The 20,256-nt window shown below is 46.1% G+C and overlaps 1 long non-coding RNA gene across 1 annotated transcript; it reads left to right on the top strand.

Annotated features, from left to right (window-relative positions):
- The first annotated feature begins 405 nt into the window (after window positions 1–405).
- Window positions 406–19,975, top strand: LOC311599990. Its single transcript, XR_014780102.1, has 3 exons — window positions 406–550; window positions 874–976; window positions 19,946–19,975. It is a non-coding gene; the product is annotated as an uncharacterized lncRNA (long non-coding RNA).
- The last annotated feature ends 281 nt before the right edge of the window (window positions 19,976–20,256 follow it).

Below are 20,256 nucleotides of genomic sequence, written 5' to 3' on the forward strand. Positions count from 1 at the left end.
TTTCAGGTACATGTGGAGGCCAGCCTGGGCTATATGAGACTTGTTTCAAGAACAGAAAAGTTACATAAAATACAATGAGATGAGGAAGGAAAAAAAAAATCTTAGGGAAACCAGTCAAAACCAGAAAAAGAAACTTAGTCATTGTTTTCTATGAAATATACATTTTCTTTATTTTTATACACATTTTCTTTAGTTTCTTAAGTGTATTTGTGATATCCACAGTACTTGATACATTATATTCAATTGTGATGAATATTTATTAGTTATAATTAGCATGTTTTATGTGCTTTATTGTTTGGAAACATACAACTGTCTATGAGTAGGTTTCTAGTTCCTCTTTGGCTCTTATAAACCCTTTCTGACATGAAAAGAGTTATCTTTATCTTACAGAGCAGAAGACTGGGGTTCAGGGAAAGTTCCAGGCTGTGTGACATGCCTGGGGCACCCATGGAGAATAAAGGAACATGAGCCTGTACTCAGTTCAGAATCTCATGCCCACCCCTCTGCTGACCCCTCAATAGCAAAAAGAAAGAAAGAAAGAAAAAAAAAGGTAAACTTCTGTTTATTGTTTGCCATGAGCTAATTTTACATATATGATTTCTTTCATAATCTGCACGACTGAGAGCTATTATCAGGTAAAGAAATTAAGATAACAAAGGGACCAAAAACGCATTTAGTCGACGGCTGGGCCCTTTCACTGAGAACTAAAACTCTTGAAGGACAGGTATTTTCTTACTATCAGGTTACTGAAATTTCTTGAGTATGCAAAGCCAGGCAGAATATGGGACAAAAGGAGCTTATTTGTCAAAAGGAGAATTCAACACCCCAACCCCCATTCCAGGACTATTTTCTTTCTCTTTCAGAAAAACCCAGATTAGGAACTGTATCTTTGCGTGGCCACCTGTGAACAGACTTCAGAACCACGTAAACCTCCCCTGACAGGATCTCCACTCTGATGGGGCTGATATTGACCAAGGTGAATGGTGGTTGTTTTCAACAGGAGGGATTCCAGATCTTTCCTGAGGTCTGTCCCTTGGGAGAAATGAGCTCTGTTCTAAAAATTCCTCTCTCTCTCTCTCTCTCTCTCTCTCTCTCTCTCTCTCTCTCTCTCTCTCTCTCTCTCTCTCTCACACACACACACACACACGTTAAAAACAAACAAACAAACAAACAAACAAAAAACCAAAAAAACCCAACCTGGCTAAGAATAAAGATTTACAGGAGGAGAGTCTGAGCGGAAGCCACTACCTGTAAAGCTGTCTACAGCTCATCTTTGTGTTATTGGAGAAGCTCTGTAGACAGGATATAGTCTGGTTATCACACGATCTTCTTAAGTTTCATGCCTGTTCTGCTTGCAAATGCTCCCGATATCAAGAGATGCATTTCCCCGAGATAGCCTCTTAAGAGGCAGTTTATCCCAGCTGTTGCAGTCTGTCTTGAACACCTACCCTGATGTGGAGTGCACATGTCAATAAGGAAGGGCCATTTGAAAGGGGGAGGGTGGGGGTTTTTGAAAGCCCAGCAAACTGAGAACCAGCAAGGTTGGGTAGTCTCTGGAGACACAGCTTAGGATGCTTTCAGGGGCCTCACGACTCCTCCTTCTCAGAGAGGAGCCTGGGATAATGCTGTCCCGGAGCATCATTGGAGGGATTCTTCCCCTAGCCACTCTGCTCCACTTTCCTGTAAGGAGCCTCAGTTAGGGAAAGGACTTGAACTGTCATTGCCTAGTCGAGTCTGAGGCAGGCGAAGCTCTCCACAAATGATTTTCCCCGGCATGCACCGCACTGCACCGCAATTCCTGCGATGCCTTCCCACATGACAAAGTTGCAATTGGCTGACAAATGACCTCTAAACATTTTCTCACTAGCAAGTCTGCAAGTTCAGAGCCAGAGGGTCTCTACTGAGATAATCCTGGAAGGCTTCCAAGAGTGGGAGGAGGTGTTGGAAGGGAGTGCTAAGTGGGAATATCAGAGGACCACGTGGTCCTAAGGTCCCGCTGGTCCCGCTGGTCCTGGTGCAGTCTAATTGAGCCAGTGGGCTAGGGATGTTGAGGAGAGGAAGTGTCTGCAGGTAAGGCTGCATGCAGCTAGCCTGCCCTGGCAGAAGGGCAGTGTAGCGTTTGAAGTTGGGCTGGTGGTTTTCAGGAAGCTGATGGCATCAGGTTTCTATTAGCCCAGACAGAGGCACCGGTGAGGCAGTTCACACCATGACATGGTAACAATTAAGCCTTCTGCTACGGGGACCTTACCCTGGGGTGAGGCTCTTTTTTTTTCCTTACTCATGGGACTTAAAGTCGCACTGGCTTCCTTATGGCTCGATTTCCTGCAGATTCCGGTTGCCTCATGTCTAATCTGAGGCCGCTCATTAGACCACACAAATTGCTGCAAGTGTCTCCAGCCAACAGACCCTGTAGCAGACCCCCAGTGTGCCTAGGATAAAGACCATATCACTGTGAAACGTGAGATTTCCTTCCTGTGTAAACAGTCGCATTACCCAGAATCCAAGCTATAAAGATTTGGGGGAACATGAAAGAATTGTACACCCATACCCTGAAGCAGTCTAAGTTACTTCTTTTTTTCATTTTTTAAAAAAGTTTGTTTAGAAATGACTATCTCCATTTTCAGTGATGAGAGATATACACACACACATGGCTATAATAGGAAATAAGATTTTTTAGAAAAAGTTTCTTTAAGATACATGTTTTTTTCTAAAGAAAACTGCATTAGCTTATAGGAGAAATGCAGTCAGAGAAGATGCTTTTGGAGCTGAATGTGGAAAAGCAGGGAGGAGATGTGGATGCACCGAAATTGTGTTTGTGTGTTTATGTGTGGGAGGACGGGGTGGCTAGAGTAACAGAAATGGAGAGGGAAAATTACGAGCATTTTCCTAATGCCTACTGTGGCTTCAGCACCAACAGTGTGTGACGGAAAATCACCTATGGAGCAACTCCTGCCTTCCAGAGGCTCCACTTCAAAATGGAAAACCACACACCGATAAGACGCCTTGCGATGCGGTTACATCCCTGCAACCCACCTCAGCGTGAAAGGGTCAGCAGTTAAACTGCACTTAGTAGGTGACTGTCTCCGCTTTACCTTTGCACATCTGAAGCGGGCACTGAATGCTTGCTTCCCTTAGCTTAAAGCAGAGCAAGACAAAGGCCATTGATGTCTTAGATGTGGGCTACCGTGTAGCTTACAGGCTCTCTGTATCTGAATGCTTCTGGTGGCCCTGCCCCGGAAGCTATGTTACTTTTTCTCGTGTCACATGGCTGGCAGAGGACTCATTGCCACTGATACCATGATACTGCATGACACCATGATGCTGTATATCTCCTGCCTTGGAAAAGATTAACATTAAAACTTTGAGGTATGTTTTCTACTGAATAGGTGTCTCTTGGGGGGCATTGTAAAACTCAAAAAGCTCAATTTGGTCCACCGGGGACTGGCTGCAATGCAGAGGACCATTGAAAGTGTGGTGTACTTGAGCCTTATACCCCACAGTAACATTTACCCTCATAGTGTCAATGGTCAGTAGTGCTCGTATGAAGTCTGATGAAACAGAGGTGAGGCTTAGGGCTGATGGAGTGTCATCCGCACAGCTCTCCTCATGGGTCTGGTGTGAAGGGTGATGAGTTTCCCTTCTGGCAAGTTCCAGGATGCTGTTGGTGTTCCCAGCTGGGGTATCATAGCTCCTTCAAGACAACATGGACAGATCAACAAGCCAGGGCAGACTCTTGACAAAGGGAACACTGGGAAGTCATATGCCCATCCGTGTAGTTCTCACTTGTGAGCTGGGTACCAACTCCCTTCCTCCTTCCTGTGCGTATTCCATCTGAAAAGGGTGCAAACACGGTTGGATGTTGTCTGCTTTTCCTATGTCTAAATGACTTGGTGATTCAGAGCGATGAAAGAAGAAAATGATGTCTTTTGTGTTTCCTGACGACAACTGTGGTTGAGACTGGATACCATTTCAAAAGACAGGTCCTGCCCTATGGTGTTACAACTTTGTAATTCTGTCACTCAGGAGGCTGAGGCAGAATGTGTGTTCTGGGCGGGGCTGGACTACGTAGTGTCAACAACAACAACAACAACGACAAAAAACCCAAATTAAAAACAACGACAACAACACAAAGCAGTTTCCCTAACAACATAAAAAAAAAAAAAAACCAGCCACCACCAACCCAAAAGATAACTTTCATCAATACCTTCTAAAAACAGTCATATTCTTGTAAAATTAAAAATAGTACAGAGCAAGGAGTTTAATCATGACATTTTCACCTGTGTAGGCAGTATACTTTGGCCATACTTACCCCTTAATTGTCCCACCCACCTTATCCTTTGTCTCACCCCTAAGAGTCCCTGTTTTACTGCCATGACTTCCCCATCCCCCTGCAACCCGAAAGACAACAGTTATATTTCTTTAAAAAAATTGTTTTTGAAATAGAGTGTCACGTAGCCAAGGCTGGCCTCATACTTCCTATGTAGTCAAGGATGACCTTCCAATTTTCCTGCCTTTAGCTCCTGAGCATTGCAGTCACTGGCCTCGCCGCTACCATGCCTGGTTTAGGTAGTGCTGGGGTTCACAGTCAGAGCTTCCTGCATTTGAGGTGAATCATACACCAACTGAGGCCCAGGCCAATGGAAACTTTAAAAGTGTCCTGGTTCCCAGGAAGCGCAGTTTGGTATGGGATTGGTGTATGGAGATTTCTACAGACCATGGTCACTTGATACATGTTAAAAACAAGTATTAGAAACACTCTACAAATACATATATTATTTTATTCTTTTCTAAGAGATTCATAGTCTTTCTTGCTTAAATGAAATAAATAGAAAATTACTCCCCCCTCCTTTTTTTTTTTTTTTTTTTTTTGCTTTTACCAATTTAAACAAAGCCACATTATTTCTCATTGTAGAAAAAATATAATTTCAACTAATGGGAAAAAGAGTTACAAACTTGAAAAAAAAATCTTTTTAAATCTCTATTTAAAGTTTGACTTAGGTGGGAATTCTCCCTCCCTTGTACTTGCCTAAGTAGATGTCCTATCTTACATATGTTTGAAGTAAGTTATTGTACACTATATCCTATTTTAAAAGGTGCTGTATGGTTTTCAAATTTTTCTTTAATCTTTTGACTATTGAAGATAAGAGTTGTGCAGTATGCAAATGACAGTAATTAGAGAACACCATAATATCGTTAATAGCATGATTCATATTTATGAAGTATTAATTTCATATGAATACCAAAAATATACACTGATTATACTGTTCACATTTTGAGTTGAGCAAATAAACAAAATAGCTAAGAAGAGAGTTTGGTTTATAACAAGGAAGTATTGCATTATGTCTGTTCTCTCGTGACTTAGCCAGCAGGAGCTATGCTACCCTCTTCCTTTGCAAAGAAGGAAGTTACAGACTTTTGAGTAATGAGGAAGTAAAGTTCTCCTTTCTCCCAAAAAGTTTGGGAAGAGAGTTTTATGACACAGGTTAAGAGACAGGTAGATAACAGGACACAGGCTTCGGGACTGTAGAGGATCCGACGGCCTCTCTTGAGGAGAGATGCATCAGTCCTTAGGTTTTCCTTAGATTTCTCTCCCACTGACATTCATTATTCCCTCCTCCATACTTTATGCAACTTAGCCAGACAGTATCTTGGCTAAAGATGCTTTCCCCCCCTTGGTCAGGTGTATTTTGTGTGCGTGTGTGTGAAGGAAACTATTAACTTGCAATCCAACTCTATTATTGTTGATACATGACGCCTCACTATGTGTTACTTCTAATGTGCTTGGAGCTTGTGCTGGCTCACGGTGGATGTGTGAGTTGCTACACTCCCAAAGCCAGTGCAGTGTGTCAGGAGAAAGAAAGGAGGTGATGACTCCACTTCCTTTATCCACTGAGCCATCTTGTGGGCTTCATCTGATGACCTGAGTTAGGTTTCTGGGTCCCATAGGGTGAAGGAGAAGACCAATTCCTACAAGTGGCCCTCTGATACCACTATGCCCTGTATACACACAAGCACGTGCATGTGCGCACACATACAATGTAACAGAACTAATGTTTTAAAAATAAGATTATATATATATATATACATATATATGTATATTTACGGCATTGAAGCAACTGCTCTCGCTTTGGTACACATTCTGGAAGAGAATAGTCCTACTTTACTTTTTCTTTTCTTTGAACTTCTCTCCTTCCATTTCTCTGCCTTTCTTTCTTATTCTCTCTCTCTCTTTCTCTCTCTCTCTCTCTCTCTCTCTCTCTCTCTCTCTCTCTCTCTCTCCTTTTGTTTGTTCCTTCTGGTGCTCAAACCCAGGGCACACATGCAAGACAGGTACTCAATAGCTGAGGTACGTGTCTAACCGCTACTTCACCTCATTTTTGTCCTCAAGCTGGATCATGCGAATCATAAGAAATCTGGTTTCGAGCCTTGTATAGTGGCTCACCTTTAAATCTCAGCATTTGGGAGGCAGAGGCAGGCTCTCCGTGAGTTCAAGGCTAACCTGCTCTACAAAGTGAGTTCCAGGACAGACAAAGCTACTTAGTGAGACCATGTATTGAAAAATAATCAGTAAGTAAATGGATACATTTGGTTTTGATTGTTTGTTTTGGTTTAATTTCTTTTTTGAGACAAGGTCTCTAGCCCAATTTAGCCATGACCTCCCTACACTGCTGGGATGACCTTGAGTTTCAGATCTTCCTGCTTCCACCATCTGAGGGCTTCTACCAACTATTATGATCAGCTTCTGTTCTCTGCCAGCCAAGCTCCTTTCAAATCCCCAACTTTTAGGCTATCGTCACTTGATTTTTGACTGGAGAATGCTACTCAGCTTGGTTGTTCACCAAGCACACCAAGTGATGCTTAATGCCTTCTGGTTCTTCCCAGAAGCAAACTCCATCAAAATCCAATCTGCCCAGAAAGAAGGCTGATCAGGTGTACGGCAGTCAGTAACGGGCGTGCTGCACATGCATGAGGACACGAGAACATGACATTGGATCCCTCGCACTTGTGTAAAATCTGGGCATAGTGGCGCGTGCTTGTAATCCTACAACGGCACAGACCAGGCCATCTGTGGCGCTCACCAGCCATCTCTTCTTGGTGAATTAGTGAGCTCCACATTCAATGACAGACCCTGTCTCAAAAAAGTAAGAGAAGTCACAGAAGAAGGCGTCAGACATTGACCTCTGGCCTCCATATTGCCGGCGCCCACATGCATGTCAACATACACACTAACACATACACATGCGTGCAGCATACACACATGCACGAAATGCACATGAATACACACGGAAACGCAAATTTAGATTCTGCGTATGAACATACAAATATTTGTCTTTCTGAGTTTGGCTTATTTTGTTTCCCTGTAAAGGTGTACTCAAACGACTCCACACCGGCTCACCACAGACTGCACTCACCTATTGCTGCGCTGGACTTGGCCTATTATACCACCAGCACAGGAGGGCTGCCGCTCACCCTTGGCTTCCTATGTGGCCCCTGAAAGGCGACCTTCCCCGCCGCCGCCCTCCCCACCCCCCACCCCCTGCCTCAGGCTCCTTTGCTGTACAATGGGGAGAATTGTCTCCTGTCCCTGAGTGAACATGACAGCGAAAGAACAACAAAATGACACCCTGTGGCAGAGCATAGTGACGATAACCCAAATGGGGCCCAAAGAGGACAACCTAGCGAAAAATGAGGCCTGCAGCTAGTGCCGAGGAACACCCTCATTCCTCCCTGGCGCTCAGTACATTTTGGGGAGTCACTGTCGCAGTTCATCTCGTCTTCCCTCGGCTCTTCCCTGACTGTCCACTCTCACAGTCCCCGCCCTCCCTGTGGATCGAGTCTTGTCCGTGATTTGTATTGGGATGTCTCATCTCTGCCACAGTGCTCTGAGGGCCAGCAGTCTTGAGCACGGGTGGCTTCTTATTATGTGTCTGCTTGGGCCGACATGACAAAATATCACAGTAAGCCACAGAGGTTCCTTCTCTTGTGTTTCTGCAGCTAGAATTCCAGGGTCAAGGTGTTGGCAGGATTGGTTTTCCCAAGGCCTCTTTCCTTGGCTTCTCGATGCCTCACTTCTCTCAGTTGTCTTAATGTTATCCTTCTCCCTGGTGCTTCGGTGTTTCATTTCCTCTTTTAAGGATGTCAGTCATGTTAGACTGGAGCTATGCCCTGCTGCTGAGGTTTTGTCAACTTAACACAAACCTGCAGTCATCTGGGAAGAGGGAACTTCATTGAGGAAACGTCTCTATCAGACTCGCCATGTATGTATTTAATTAATGATTGTTGTGTCCAAGCCCAGCCCACTGTGAGTGGTGTCACATCTGAGCAAGTGGTCCTCGGCTGTTTAAGAAAGAATAGATAGAGAAGAATAGATAAAGAAATTGTGGTACATTTACACTATGGAATACTACTCAGCTATTAAAAACAAGGAATTTCCGAAATTTGTGGACAAATGGATTGAACTAGAAATGATCATAATGAGTGAGTTAACCCAGAAGCAGAAAGAGTCAAATGGTATATACTCACTTATATCTGCACACTTGTCCAAGGGGCATGTCCCATGAAAGTCTTCACTTAGCAGGAAAGTGGGTCAGAGGGGAGGACATCCTATTGGGACTTTAGGTGAGAGAAGCATGGGAGAGTGGGGAAATAGCAGGATCCAGAGGGTCTTAGAAACCTACAAGAAGAACATTATGATGGGTGGATCTGGGCCCAGGAGTTCTGCTCAAACTATGGCACCAGCCAAGGACAATACATGCAGTAAACTTCAAACCCCTACCCAGATCCAGCCAATGGACAGGACATTCTCCACAGTTGAGTGGATAGTGGGGACTGACTTTTCACACAAACTCTGGTGCTCCATATTTGACCACATCTCCTGGATGAGGAGGCCTGGTGGCACTCAGAGGAAGGATAGCAGGCTACTAAGAAGAGACTTGATACCCTATGAGCATATACAGGAGGAGGAAGTCCCCCTCAGTCACAGTCATAGGGGAGGGGAGTAAGGGAAAAGCGGGAGGGAGGGAGGAATGGGAGGATACAAGAGATGGGATAACAATTGAGATGTAATATGAACAAATTAATAAAATATTTAAAAAAAGAAAGCACACAGAGCAAGCCAGGGGACCAAGCCAGCAAGCAGAGCCCTCCACAGCCTCTGCCTCAGTCCCCACCTTCAGCTGTCTGCCTTGAATTCCTGCCCCAAATTCATGATGACTGGTGTGGAAGTATCAGCCAAGTAATTTTTTTCTTCTCTCATTTTTTTTTTGGCCATACTGTTTTATTACAACAATAGAGAGTAAACTGAGATACATGTCTATTACCCCATTTTCCTCTTTAATCTCTCTCTCTCTCTCTCTCTCTCTCTCTCTCTCTCTCTCTCTCTCTCTCTCTCATATTGTGCATTGTTTATGCATATGTGTATGGGGAGTGCACACCTCTATTTGCATGTGTGGTGACCAGAAGAAGATATCAGACATCCTGCCCTATCACCCTCCTTTAAGCAGAGTCTCTAGCTGAGCCAACCAGTCTCAGTGATGCAATGCTTTTTGCATCCTGCACCAGCACTGGGGTTATAGACATATGTGCAGCTATACCAGGCTTTTGTGGATGATAGGGACACAAACTCAGGTCCTTATGTTTGCACAGAGGTGTTCACACCCACTGAACCATTTCTCCAGCCCTTAATTACCATTCCAAGGTCTTGCTTCCAGGCAGAGTCACCTGCAGGTACTTGGCGGATGAATCTGGGAGGATCCACAGCTTAACCTGTAACACTATCAGGGACGGTTTGGAAGGGTTAGGGTGGTCAGCCAGCGCCTCTGCAGCTTCCTTTCAGTAACCTGTCCCCGCACAACAGGATTATTCCACTACAGCTGGGTTCTGTTCTTCTTGCAAAATGATAGCCCTGGGAAGGATCGCATTAGAGAAAATCACGGGGGAAATACTGGATTCTGCTTTTGTTACTTACTGTGGTGTGGTGACACATCCAGAACGCGGCACATAGGAATGACAGGCTGGCTGCTGTAACCATGTGTTTTGGCACCTGCACCTCAGTTCCCCAAATCACAACTGTGAGATTTTATTATTTATTAATAAAGGCCTAGGTCATAAGCATTAGCTCATTCCCCCATTATTTCATAACTTATATCACCCATTTATTCTATTCTCTGTGCCACATGGCTGGTTACCTCTCCTCAGTTTCGTGTGTCCGTCTTCCTCAGAGTGTGTGTGTTGGGGGTGGGGCCCAGGGAGGAGGGGGAGGTGTTGAATCACCCCTCTGACTCCACCCCAGAATTCATCTGTCTCTGCCGGAACTCCCACCTCCTATTTTCTGCCTTGGCTAGTAGGCCATCAGCTTTTGATTGGCAGGTGATGCTTCCATAGAGACACAAGAGATTCTCTCTACAGGTTGCTGTTGATATCATCATCATCATCATCATCATCATCATCATCATCATCATCATCATGGCCATGGTTGTCTGGACATGCAGACCCAGTTCACTGCATGCTGTCTGGCCTTCCTTGGTGCTTAGTAAAATAGAGAAGCTCAGCACACTTGATAAATACATGCAGATACTCCCAGAGGCTCATTTCTTATCTATGAAAATACTGCTACTTGCCGAGAAGGTGCTTCACATCTACATTCTCACGCTTAGCAGGCAGGGGTGGAAGGATCAGGAGTTCAAGGCCATCCTCAGCCATAAAACAACTTTGAGGTGAGATGTATATGTGGACCGTGTGCAAACCAACAACAAAGAACTATTTTTAAATTTACATTAAAAAAATGTATGTGTGTGGAGGTTAGGATACAACCCACGGGGGTCTGTTCTCTTTTTCTACTATGGGGACCCTAAGAATCAAACTCAGGTCTTCAGGCTTAGTGGCAAGTGGTTTTATCTTCTGGGCCATCTTGCTGGCCCAGCACTAATATTTACTTAACACTTACTATGTGTGAGACTCTGAGCTATCTGTTTTATATAGATTATTTTACCTTAATCTTTAAACCAACTATTTGAGATAGAGACTATCTTTATCCTCATTTTTTCCTCAGATGAGTAATCTAAGGTAAACTTGCACAGAATTGCACAGCTAACATGCAGGAGAGTTCATAGTGTGTCTTACTCAAAATGGAAAGACCAGCAAATATTTTATTTTGTTTCTTTTACAATCATAAACTGGTGAATGATTCCAATCTTATGTGCATGTGATGGTGCAGGCTATAATCCCAGCTACTAGGGAGATGGAGGCAGAGGGGTAACAAATTCTGGGCTACAGAATTCAAACCCAGTATGATCAACTTAATGAAGCCCTTCTCAAAATAAAAAGCAAGAAGAAGGCTGGAGAACCAGATGTTGCTCTCAACACCTGGAGATGAAGGAAGGATGACGAGAAGTTCAAGGTACAGCAGCAAAGTGGCTGTGAGGCTGCCCTAGGCTGCATAAAATAAGGTCTTAAAAAAGCAAAGCAGAGGGTCGGGGGATGTAGCTCAGTGGTAGAAGTGCTTGCCTCATGCACAAGGCCCTGGCCTCAACCAGCAGTACGGAAAACAAACAACAAAAGCCTAGCTTTCTTTGCTCCTCCATTTTGAGAGGAAGAGGGGGGAATTTATTTGTAATGTGTCTGATATGTAGTAGGAGCTCAGCAAATGTCCAGCCCTCACCTCACTCATTTTTAATTCGCAGGGCTATGCAAACAGAATCTGCCCCCTAAAAAAAAAAAAAACGTCCTCCCAAATCCTCCACTGTCTCAAGCCCCAGTGACCTCATTTTCTGCTGTCCTTAGGGCCAAAACTCTACACTGAAGAGATCCTCATCTCAGTTTGTCTTTGTTCCACAAAAACAAGGCTCTTCCCATCTCTTCCATTAAAGAGCTCTTAACACACCCAGCCCACCCCCACCCCCACCCCCACCGCCCGCTCCCTCCCCATCAGAACTGATGCTCTCTATCTTTTCCCTGCCTCCTTGGAGGCTCTTGGCTCTGCTCCTCTCTGTTGGTTTGCTCCTTCCATTCTCGCTCTACCTGTCAATGCTGTAGGAAATCACATGCAGACCCATGCCTTAACCACTGTCCGCAGGTGGCTGGTTCCCACTGCCCGACTGCAGTTTGGCCTGCCTCTTCATCTTCAGACTCACACATCCAGGTTGCATAGTCACTGACAGCTGAAGTGGCCTCTCAAACTCAACTTGTCATGAGATTCGTTTTCCTTTTTCTTTTTCCTTATTCTTTCCTCCTACAATACATCCCATCTGCAGCTCCCCTCTTTCCACTCCTCCTAGTGCCCCCCAACCTCTCCCAGATCTACTCCTCCCCTGTTTCCCTTCAGAAAAGAGTAGGCCTCCCAGGGATATCAAAGACCGTGGCATAACATGTTACAATAAGACAAAGACGCAAACCCTCACATCAAGGCTGGAGGAGAAAACCAAGGAGGAGGAAAGGGGTCCCAAGAGCAGGCAAGAGTCAGAGACACTCCACTTCCTTTGTTAGGAGTCCCACAGACATGCCACGCTAAACAACCACAGCATGTACTCAGGGGGCCTAGTGAAGACCCACGCAGCTTCTGTGATCGTGGCTTCCGTCTCTGTGAGCCCCGCGAGCCCAGGTTCGTTGATTCAGGGAGCCTCATTCTCCTGGTGTCCTTGACCCCTCTGGCTCCTCCAATCCTTCCTGCTTCTCTTCTGCAGGGCGCCCTGCCCAGCTAATGTTTGGGTGTGGGTCTCTGACCTATTTCCACTGGCTGCCAGAGGAAGCCTTGGCATGAGATTCTTTAATCAGCATCCCCTCCTTTCCCACCAAGTTCTCTGCCGCTTTCTCTTCCTCACTCGAGGAATGCGTCCACCTTCTGTGTACACGGCTGTTCCAAACAAAATTCTAGGGCAGAGTTTTAAGTCCCATGTCCCCTTTTCCTATCCTCAATCAGTCAAGTCTCACCAAAGGATTTATTTCTAAATACATCTCAGGGAGGGAGAGCTGGGCTCATCCAGTAAGAGAACTTGCTATGCAAGCTTGAGGGCCCAGCTTGATCCCCGATGTCACCGTGGGAGAAAAGAACAGATTCCTGCAAGTTACCTTCTGATTTCCACAGTGCATGGTGGTGTACACACACATACACATTTATACATACACAAACATAAATGTATACACTCACACCCTCATACGCAACACACTCACACTTAAACCACACACACTCACACACAAACACACACTCTCACACACAAGTATACACACACTCACACACAAACACACACACTCTCACTCACACACAAACATATACAGTCACACACAGACATACACACTCACACACAAACGCAATTGTACACACACATACACACACACTCACACATAAACACACACACTCTCACTCACACACAAACATATACAGTCACACACAGACATACACACTCACACTCAAACGCAATTGCACACACACACACACACACACACACACACACACACACACTTTTCTTTTTCAGGTCAAGGTTGCAAATGATACAGTGCTTCTAGAGTTTGCTCTGAGATTTATCAGAGTCCTGCAAGTGCAACACCTCCATCTCTGGCTTCGCAAACCCTGCGTATTTGCAGAGGCCCTCTGTGGGCAGTGACCTCTTGGCTTGGTGCAGTGGCTAAGCACAATCCACCCCCTGTGACTGTGTTGTAGCTGACGGGTTAATCCTCCTTGTGCTGAACCCTGACACGGAGCGAACCGTAGCCGCCCCCTCACAGCTGTTATGGCATCTCACACTCCTGACAAGGAGCATTCCCGTCTGACCCAAACCTCACCTGTTGCAACGTGACTCCACCTCGTAGATTCACTCTGTCAGAGGGCCAGCGGTTAATTCTCACACCCCTGCCACAGGCTTGCTGTTGTCCAAAGCTCTGAGGAGCCTGGGGAAGGAGAGCCAGTCCAGTTGCAGAGACAGCACGCCATAAATCACGGGCCGAGCCACATGTGTTGGGAAGGTATTGAGGCGGGAGGTGCTGGGGGTGGGGTGGGTGGGGGGAGCCGAGCAGCAGGCCTGGGATAGTCTGGCTGGGCCCACATTCACTTGAAGCACTGCGTGGAGCTTCTGAGAACACTTCTCCCTCAAATTCTCTCTTGAATCCCAGTAGTCTTCATTAATCTCCCTTTTTGTAGTGAAGGTTGAGCCTTTTTCACACCCCTGTGAGGAGGTTATTTCTTCTTTCACCGAGCTAAGTATTGGCATCTCCTCCTCAGATTTACAAGTAGAATCTTAACTCCAAAGGGTCTGAGGCCTGAGGGAGATGTGCTCAGAGGGTCCATGCACTGGCGCCTGGATCAGTGCCCATATAAAAAGAGAATTCCAAAGCTCCCTGTGTCATCCACCATGTGAGGCTACAGTAAAAAGACAGCAAGCCAGGAGCCAGGAGCCAGGGCCCTCACCACACCCTAACTGTGCACTTCTAGCCTCCAAACTCTGAGGAGTTGGTTACTGTTACCTACATGCTACCCACTCTGTGGTCTTTTGTTACAGAAGCCCAAGATACTGAGATACTTCCTCTATTAACAGAAGGGCTGTGAAGGCCTAGAACAGTGCCTGGCAGTTAAAACATGCTCAATAGACACACGAAGCCCGTTCTCCCTGAGCTTTGTTAGGCTGATCACAGAGGCCTAGGAATTGGGAGGAACAACTGTTTCTTGGGGCCAGGGATCCAGCAGCTATGCATTAGCCTCTGCAAAAGAGAAAAAAGATGGTTCCTGGTCCACCGGGTGTGCCAGATGCCAGTGGGCTGTGATGGCCCTGGAGCTTGAAAGGCACCAGCAAGTCCTTCCAATGGAGGGGAGCCTTGGGTTGACACAGGAACCTGTCCTGACAATGATCAAGCTGGTGTATTTGTCATTCTGATTTTATATAATATTCTGGAGTTTATGTATGGCCAGGAAATCAGCCCACGTGTGAACTGGCTCCAGATGTGAACAATGGCTGAATCCCACCAAAGAATGTGGCTTCTCAGTAAACCCAAGTCCTGTAGAGCTGTCACCCAGAGTGTGGGCCACACAGAAGAGGCCACGCTTCCTGTCAGTATAACTGTGGAGGGGGGGGGGTATTACTATTCCTCACACTCTTCCACAGTGTTCTGATGTCACACCACTTGGTGTTTATAAGATGCCTCCGGCTAAACTTTGACCATCTGCTTTATGGGTATACCTCATGTTTTGGTAACCCGTTTGCAAGATGGAGGAGATGCATTTTATTTTTTTGTTATTCAATAATCAACAAATAGGCTTTTTGTTTGGTTGGTCGCTTTGCTTTGCTTTTTGAGGTGGGGGCCTCATATGGCTCAGAGTGGCCTCAGATTTGCTGTGTATCAAAGGCTGGCCCTGATCTTCTGGTCCACTTGGTTCTACTCCTCAAGTTCTGGGATTCCCGATGTGTGCCATGTGCCACCTGCCACGTGCCACGTGCCACTGCGCTTTGCTAACAAACAGCTGTTGGATGCTGACTGGGTCATGGATTATTCTTTTGAAAGCCATAAGCAAAAAAAAAAAAAAAAGATAATTGTCATACAAGAATAAGGACCCGAGTCTGAAACCCCAGACCCACACGAAAGTTGGGCACAGTGTAAGTTTCTGTAATACCAACATCTGGTGGGGAGACAGGAGATGTAGCCATGAGAATCCCAGGCAGCTGGTAAGCCAGCTAGGCCTGGCGTGTGCGACGCAAAACAACAAAAAACAAAACCAAAAAACCACAGTGTCAAAGGAGATAGATGGTGAGGACTGAGGACTGACATCCAAGGTTGTCCTTGGCCTTTCACACGTGTACACACACACACACACACACACACACACACACAAGCACACACATGCACATGCACACACATGCATGCACACACACATGCACTGCACACGCACATGCACATACACACTCACGCACACACTCACACAGAGAGAGACAGAGACAGAGAGAGACAGAGAGAGCTTTATTTATTTTCACCATAAACGAACATACCACATGTAAAGAAAGGGTGAAGTGAACAAGTAACTTGCTAGAATTAGACCTATGAGGCTATGAAAATGGACCTCAGCTTCACTGCCCTTCTCCTTTACATCTTCGTCCTCCTTTTCTTGTCTAGCATCCACACTAGAAGGGTGAAGTCTCACTTCCCTGATCTCCCTTACTGCCAGGGTTAGCAGTCTGACACATCGCTCACTCCAGATAGAGATGCTGGCCAGAGCTTCCTTGCCAAGAAATCACGGAGCTGCGTAAGAAAGGACGTTGGCCCTTTAACTTGCTTTTCTTGTTGGCGACTTGGATAGGATGTCCAGCGGCGGCGGCTATCTCGGGATCTCAAAGATGTAATCACAGGGAAGAAATTCAAGATGTTGTGACTGATGCCATAGGAGCAAAAGAACCCAAATCCCCGGTGGCATCACTAAGCCCTGTGTAGCCTTCGCACAACTTCCCTGGGGTGTCTCAATGGTTGCCGAGACAAACCAGGCATAGCGGTGCATGCCTGCGATCCCACACTTGGAAGGTGGAGGCCAAAAGATCAGAAGTTCAAGGCTAGGTTGGGATATAGGGATGCTTCCAGGTTAGCCCAAACTACACCAGCCTGTGTCTCAAAAAAAAAAAAAAAAAAAAAAAAAAAAAAAAAGTGACCGAGGAGGCAGCTCAGTAATATGGCACTTGTAAACATGTGTAAGGCCCTGAGTTCAATCTCCAGACTGCTGCTGCTGCTGCGGATGATGACGATGACAACAATGATGATACTGTACCAAATAGTAATAACCGCAATAATGCTCACCTATGAGACGAAGGGCTATCACTGTAGTTCTGTGTTAGATTTGAATCAGCAAGATACTTTGCTAGCTAATAGAGGAACATGAAATGGTAAGAGTGAAGCCATGGTGTGTTGTGGGTGTCATCATCCCTGAGGTGACTTTGAAGTTGAGCCTTGAATGCTAAGGAGCCAGCTGTGATCAGGGAGAAGAGAGTTACAGACCCAGAGAACAGCAAGTGCAAAGGTCCTGAGACAGAAACAAGTCTGCCGTACCTAGGGAACAGACTGTACCTGATACATGATGAACGAGGGAGGTTTTAATTCCGATGAAGGTTCTTCTGGAGGTAAGGGAGGGGCTTGCCCCACAGGGAGATCTGTGAGCTGGGTCAAAAATTCTGCATTCTGTTTTAACTCCCAGAGTGAGAGTTGAGATGGATGGACTTAAAGTATATTTAATTTTTTAGAACAAGGCACAATTTAAATTTTATTACTGCATGTGTGAGTGTGAGAGTGTGTGTGAGTGTGAGTGTGTGTGAGTGTGTGTATAAAAAGGGGAAGGAAAAAGAGAAGGAGGGAGTTACTTTAAGTTCTGTAAAATGATAAAATGTTTGGAATTGTTTTAGATGACATTGGTTTTATGCAAGACGTTTCCATCTTAAAAAACAGAAACAAAAGCAAAACAAAACAAAAAACAACCCAGGTCTTGACCTTACCTACCTAAGGCAGAGTGGGATTGCAGGCGTGCTTGACATCCCTGAGGAGTATCAGGCTTTAGTATAAATGTCTCCCATAGGGTCATGTGTTGGATGCTTGGTCCCTAGCTACAGGTGCTATTTGGAAGATTCTGGAAACTTTAGGAGGTAGGGCCTAGGCTGGAGGAAGCAGTCACTGGAGGCATGTCTTTGAAGGTCATACCTGGCTCCTAGTCCCCTCTGTTCTCTGCTTCCTGCTCACCATGAGGTAAGCCCTCTACCACATGTTCCTGGCCCCCATTGCATTCTGCCTTACCATGGGTCCAGAATCAACAGAACCAACGACTGGACTCAGACATCCCAATGCATGAGCTAAAATAAGCCTTTTCATCCTTTAGCCATTTCTGTTAGGCAGGTTTATTGTTAAATAATAATAAAACTAACATAAGGAATATGGATGCGGAGGCACGAGGGATGAATCACACTGCCTACGCAATAACACTAACACAAGGCTATAGATACAGAGGCGCGAAGAAGGAAGCACACTGTTTACGTACTGCTACTGAAAGCCGAGTTAAACAGTGAGCTGGAGAGGTGGCTCAGCGGGTGAGGTGTTTTCCTCCAAGCCTGACATGCTGTGTCTGAGTCCCCAAACCCCGCACAGTGGCAGGCATGAACTCACTCCTCGAGAGTCATCCCCTGACTTCCATATGCCGCACCGTGGCTTGAGTGTGTGCACAAACATACTGTGGAAATTACACAATAAGTAAAGGCAATAAAATTGAAATTGTTTTTCAAAATCAAATTTGAGAAGGGGGTTACTTCTTGTCTATCTTGACTGAGAGCCACAGTAGAGATTAGATTCTATGTTCTAGGCTGAAATCAGCATGCCGCCGGGCACTGCTGTGACACAGACTCACTGTCACTCTGGTATTTTTCAAAAACTTTCTAATTTTTTCCTCATTTTTCAAAAGTGCTGGCACAGCCTATGAGATGGAGTGGGTGGTGGCTGTCACTTCGGGGCTGCCCAGGGCAGCTTTAGAATAGCCAGTTAATGACTGACTGGCTGCAGGTGGTCTTCTGGAGTTGGTGGGGGGTGGTGGTGGTAAGGGTGGTGGTGGGGTGGTGGGGGGGGTAGGGGTGGTGGTGGTGGTGGTGATATTGCTCTGGCTCTGGGCTGCCCTGGGCAAGCCTCTGCTCTCCACCTGGGCAAGGAAGGAGTCAAGAGACTCAGTGAGCAGAGCCACCGCCTCTGAGCCTTGGGAAACTCCACCTTCCAAACACACTCAGCAAAAGCACATTGGTTCAGGCCCTGGAGGGAGGGAGTTCCCTTGTTGTTTAATGAGAGGTTGTGTGGCTGAGAGATGACAATTTCAAGATGATCCTCTTGGTCCAAATGGAGTGTCTCTACAAGTTCTCGCTCACATCTGGAATGCTCAAAGAGGCTGGCACTGGGAATCGAAGGCCCACTCTCTGCATTCCTATACTCCCTTTACATCCCTATACCTCTCTTTGTCAAGTGCTTCTCAGCCCTGAGCTATCTGCCCTTGCAGACATAGTTTGAACCAAAGTAAAAGCAATTGGAGCTGCCAGTTCCTTGTTCATGGCCTGGATGCCAGTCCTGGGTCTGTAGGAAGGAACGGCTCCCTCTGTGTGTGAGGAGAAAAGGACTGGGGTGTGCTAAAAGGAACAACTTCTTCCATCAGTGCAGGATCATAATTGGGTTGAGCACAACAAATGGGCTGTGTGTTTTAAGTGTCTGTGCTGGCCAATCAGAAACAACCCCACTAATGAGGGGGTGGAGTCTACACTGCCTGCTGGTGGGAAACTCCAAGTTAGAGGGGCCAGCCTCACCTTTGTTCTGGTGCCTGGAGAGGAACAGGTGTCTGCATTTGTAGATTTTATATCTAGTGCCTGGATAATAACTATATCCAGGCATATTCATATCTAAATCCTGTTAGAATGAGCTCTCAAGAAGTGGCTGTTGAGTTCTGGAGTATGGCTCAGATGGCAAAGAGTTTGCCCTGCAAATGTGAAGACTGAGTTCTGTCCCCAGAACCCATGTCAAACACACACACACACACACACACACACACACACACACACACACACACACACGAAGTGTTGGTGTTTGTTATCCCAGCCATCCCAGCCATCCCAGCGCTGGGGAGGTAGAGGGAAGGAGATCCCTGGGGTTTGCTGGCATACTGGCTAGCCTAGCTTGACCAGTGAGCCCCAGGTCCGAGTGAGAGACCCTTTCTCAAAACATAAGTAGACAGCTCCTGAAAAATGGCAGCCGAGGTTGACCTCTTGCCTCCACACATGACAAGATACACATGTGCTAGATTCCGTGCTGAAAGGCTGACCAAGCCAGGAAGTCCACACTGTCATCCTCTGAGATGATTTGAGCTCCTTTGTGTGAGATGTGACCTGCTGTACTGTGCTATGCTGTGCTGGTCAGGACTGGTGGTCAGGGCACTGTTCCAGGAAATGTCCCCCCTTTTCCTTTGCAGGCTCTGGCATGGACTCCGAGATGAATCCCCTGGAATCTTCTAGTACCTGAGGTGCTTATGGCCTGCCACAGAGGCACCACTCTCTGCCAGCACCTGGCTCCAGAAAGGGCCTGATGAGAAGGACCCAGTGCGCACCAACACCTGGGTGTTGATAGCGAAGAGGCTTGGAGAAGCCGAGCCGACAGCCATCTGTGATCAGTTATGTAGCTACACGGCTGATTTTCACTTCTATTCTGCTGTAATTATCTTCAGGCATCCATTCATCTCCTGCCTTAAAGACGTAAAAACTTGTCTAACGTGTCTTTCATAGA

This window comes from Acomys minous (genome assembly GCF_964271855.1).
Source record: "Acomys minous genome assembly, chromosome: 1".
NCBI lineage: Eukaryota > Metazoa > Chordata > Mammalia > Rodentia > Muridae > Acomys > Acomys minous.